This window comes from Chenopodium album, chromosome 8 (genome assembly GCF_948465745.1).
Source record: "Chenopodium album chromosome 8, dcCheAlbu1.1, whole genome shotgun sequence".
Lineage (NCBI taxonomy): Eukaryota > Viridiplantae > Streptophyta > Magnoliopsida > Caryophyllales > Amaranthaceae > Chenopodium > Chenopodium album.
The window spans coordinates 54,300,698-54,305,939 of NC_137841.1; positions in this window are offsets into that span (position 1 = coordinate 54,300,698).

Below are 5,242 nucleotides of genomic sequence, written 5' to 3' on the forward strand. Positions count from 1 at the left end.
ACATAAAATTCCAACACTTTATTTTAATTAAAACTTGCTGTAATTAAGCCTTAAAACACTTGAAACAAAGATCTAAACCAATATACATCATAATCCTTCAATAACTCATAAATCAAGAACCTAGGGTTTCAAAAATTGGGGCTTTTTTTTAATTAAAATCAAATCTGAAAATTAATTGACATAATAATTATAATCAAACATCAAAAATCAAATCCCAAAACTCATAATTTACACTTAGATTTAAGCATAGATTAAATTAAAATAATAAAGCTATGTTTTTTTATATATATACATTCGAAAAAGGGGGAAAGAGAAGGCAGTTGCCGGCTGCTGGCAGCGGCGGCTACCTGCTGCCGGTGGCTGGCAGCAGTGGAAGGGGCGGAAAAACAGGGCAGACGAAAAAAAAAGAAAAAGAAAGGGGAAAAGAAAAAGAAAGAAAAATAAGGAGGAGAGAGAGAGAGAAGTTTACCTTGGGTTTTTCTCCACTTGCCTCATAAGTGGGATATTTATACCCCTTCTCAACCAATCCCTTTTTCCCTAAACTTTCATCTTTTATTTTTTCCTAATCCCTTCCCTAATAAAACTTAATAAATTAAACTTTCTTAAAATAAAACCCCAACTTTTATAAATAAAGAAATTAAATAAACTTTCTTTTTTTTAAAAAAAAATATTAGTTAAAATGCCATAATTAAAATATTAAAATTATTTAAATACTTTATAAAATACATATTTTAAATAAAATACGTATAAAAATATGGGGTATTACATACATACTATTCGAATTTCATCATTAGGCCAGGGATACTTAACAATGGCTTGCCATACTTCCTTGCCAGATTCGCATAATCCTTGTCCTTTGCCTTAATCATCATCTACAAAAATTTAATGTTTCACTACTGTGAGTATACCAATAATGACAAGTTCAACAACTAATACATCTTATACTTACTGTATAGGAAGGATCAATCAAAATTCGTTTCCTCCTATTCAGAAACTCATTTGCCCCCCCCCCCAGTACTTTGTGTACAAAATCAATGTCATCCGCACATATTGATGCCCAAGACAGGCTCGAGGACCCACTGCTCCATAACAGTCCCTCTACGTAGAATTCATTCCATCACACTCAATGATGGACGGGCCTCCCTGCCATTACAAACATAAATAATTAAAATGGACACACCAAACAAGACTATGCTTTAGGTTTCACTATATCAGAACAAAGGCCTTTTATCATTTTCATACAGACTTAACACAAACATAAACCGCTTAAAAAGCAAAAAAAAACAAAAACTACGTACTGGTTTTCATCCTTCAAATCCTTCCACCCTTTCACAAACGTCTCCAATCGCTTATCATAAGCTGTTTCCCGAGTCATCATACCGATAAGTTCCCCATTGCTCTAATTACAAGATTCTTTCTCCTCCCCAACTGGGCACTTCTCTTGGGGTGCTTTCAGCACTTTTGTACCCTTGTTACTGCTCCCACTATGACGGGGCTGGCTCCCTTTACCAGTGCTAACAGTGTGCATATCTTGGTTATTTTTGGTTTGAACAGCCTTGGAACCACTACCTAATGCAGACCCAACTATCCCCTCCACTAGACTAACAAGCCTAGGAGTTAACAGAGCAAGCACCTACACATATAATTCCCATCAAAAAGGAAAAGTATTATAAACTGATTTATTATCAGCATGAATCTTTTAATCCAACATATAGGGGTCAAGGGCGGAACTAGTCTAGGTCCTGGTAGGGCACGTGCCCTACCAGACCCAAAAAAAAAAAAAAAAAAAAAAAAAAAAAAAAAACAGTTTTAATTTAGTTAAATAAAATACATTGCACCTAATAATGTTTTGAGTAACTAGTAGCTAGGGGTGTTCAAAAATACCCGACCCGAATGACCCGACCCGATGACCCGCTAACCCGGTGTAAAATAGTCGGGTATTTTTTTTTTTAAATGTAAGTTTTCGGGTCGGGTACCCGACCAGGGAAATTTGTGTTGCTGTCGGGTCGGGTCATAGGCCGATCAGTGTGGCTCGCGGGTACCCGAAATACTTGTTAAGATTTTCTCTTTTTTTTTTCCTTCTAGAATCTTCAACAGCTGTTTTACTTGTTATGGTTTACAATTTATTGTCTTTTCAATTTTTACCTTCTTTATCCAGCCGTTTTCCTCACTCTCTTTCTTTCTATGGTTTTCTTCTAATCTCCATCTATACATCTTTCTTTCTCTAGTTTTCCTCTTAATCTCTAATCTCCAATCTCCATATATTTATATATGAGCAAACTTCTTCTCCTCTCATAATCTATCAAAAAAATCCTAATTTAAATCAACAACAAAATCAAATCAAAATTTTATATACCCCATAAAAACAGAAAATGTAAGAACACTACAAACAACTATATGTGTTATTCGCTGAGGCAAAGTGGGAGACCGCACAGAAGCAAGACGAAGAAGATGGTGGCCGACGACTGTGGTGCGACGGTGGAGAAGAAAGCTTGAGGATGGCCGACAATTCAGGTTCTTGAAGATGGGTCTGAGAGCTTTCATATAATTTACCCATGATTTGGAATTATAATTTTTGATTTTGGCCATTAAAGTTTAAAACTTGAATAGACAAAATTAGGATATGAAAATTTATGCATTATATGTGAAGATATGATAGATCGTTAAGCAACCAGATTGAACTTTTCTCATAGATATATCTCGTGATAATTGTGGTACTTGATTGTAAATTTTGGACATTATAGTTTGGTACTTGATAATTGTGGGTTAAAGTAGAAGATTGTAAATTGTTAGTTCATTTTGTTTTTCTGTTGTAAATTAGTTTGTTTTGATTGATTAAATTTTTATTTTTTTAAAAAAAAATATGTTGAGTGAATAATTTCGGGTACCCTTGACCCGACCCGAGAAAATCGGGTACCGGTAACGCGGGTACCCGGGTTTCTTGGGTCGAGACATGGGCCGAGTTTTGAACTATCTGAAGATTCGGGTACCCGGATTTTCGGGTAGAACACCCCTACTATTAGCCTAGTGGTAGGAGTATTACTCTTTTTTCCAATGGTCATGGGTTCAATTCTTCCTCCCAACAACATACTGTAGACACCCAATTATGTCTCCCCAAAAATCAAACCCAGTGATGAATACTTTTCACGTCGCTTGATTATCGAATGAGGTGAAAGTGTGAAAGGTCTTGTGATGTGTTTGTTTTAATAAAAATCTTTGAAAAGAAATCTATTTTATGCAAATATCAAATCCAATTTAGCTTGGTCCATAATAAGGGTCCAATAAAAGTGTAGTTGGGTCGAGCTCGCAAAGAGGTTTCCAATGATATATTATAAGCCCAATTCCGATGAATAATGAGGAAGTTATGGTCCAAATACTAATTTGAGTTTGAAATGGTTTTATGGCCCAATGATCTAGTGGATGGCCTATTAATTATTATTCCAAAAATTATTAAGATTGATTATATTCTTCTAGAATAGTTTAGAAGATTGTTTTGAATTCTAATGGCATTAGGATTGATAATAAATATTTTTAGAAAAATAATGGATTTGGTTTGAGATAAAACAAGTGTTTTATTATGATAAATCTGATTTAAAATTGATAAAACAGAGTTTTTATCGCTTAGTTATATTAAGACAAGGATTCCGTACAAAAGCGCGTTTATCTTTTAAGCTCTCGCATAACAACAAGTCTGTCGCCATGCGTGATTCCTGTCGCATGGTGTAGACACCCATTTGTGTCTCCCCAAAACCAAACCCAGTGATGAGTACCTTTCACGTTGAATCATAATCGAATGAAACGAAAGTGTGGAAAGGTCTAGTGTTGCGGAAAGTTTTATTTCTTTTCTTTTCTCTTCTCCCTGTTTTTGAAAACTTTATTTTTAAGAAAACAGTAAATCCAGTTTGGTTGGTCCATAATATGGGTCCAATAGTGGTGTAGTTGGATGGGGCTTGCAAAGACCTTTCCAACGATATATTATAAGCCCAATTCCGATGAATATTGAGGAATTTATGGCCAATTTACTAAATTGGGCCCGGTTTGAGTTTTAAGTACGGCCCAATGATCTAGGGGAGGGCCTAATATGATTTATCATTCCTAATGTAATTAGGAATGGTTTTGGTCTTCTAGAACATTCTAGAAGGTTTTATCATTTTTAATTCAATTAGGATTCTTCAGAGTTTTAATTAGATCAAATAGTATTTTCGACCGAAATTATATTATTTTATCTTCCAGTACGGTAAAATTATCAGATTTTCGAAAACGCGTTAAAATCCGGTTTGGCGTCCAACCCCAGGCCTTGGCGCCTGGAATCAAGATTAGCGCCAGACGCCAGAATTGGCGCCTGGCGCTAGCCACAGTTCCTGGCGCCAATGAGCCAGGTCTGGCGCCAAGGTGGATTTGTGGTCTTCATACTCTGTTTTGATAAATTATCTTTTTTGGATGATTTTCTTTATAAATATCGTATCAAAAATTCCGTTTTGATTCACGGACGAATCAATCTACAATCTACAATCAACAATCATCAACATTCACGAATTTTCCTTATTCTTTATCATCATTCATCTCATTCACCTAATTCTCTTTATTCATCATCTTTCTTTCATCAATTCTCAATAGCATTAATCTTTTAGCATTCTTTCTTTCTTTCTTTCTTGCTTTTTCATACAAAATTCCGCATTCACAAGATCTAGAAACACCTAGCCATATTCGAAGTTGCCTTCGCCCTAGACGTGAAAGGTTTTAATTTCTGAGGGTTTGGTCCCAAATCTCTATTTAAATTATTTAATTTAATTGCTTTGATTATTATTTTCCTTGAAGTTACTAACGTGTGTATTTTGTTATTAGAAAGAGGTACGAGGCATCCAAGTAAGTACTTTAATGGTTTAATTGATATTATGATATAGAAATCATGCTTAGATTGTTATTTTGATTCCTAGTATCATGTCTAGGGTAACTTTATTATTAAGTATGATTAAAAGTATGATGCCTTTTATTCTCTTCCTAATATTTATGATTGTTAGTATCATGTTAGGGCTAAAGATTTGATTTTTATTGCTTAGTGACATGCTAGGGTTTGTTATTAATCTTGTTAGTATCATGCTTAGGATATTGCTATGCTTTAACATGATTATGATTATGATTGATATTATTATTATTAATGATGTTGATTATTTATTATGTTGCTTGACACATATTATTTTATATTGTTATTGCTTGATCACCTTTATTGCATGCTTAAAGG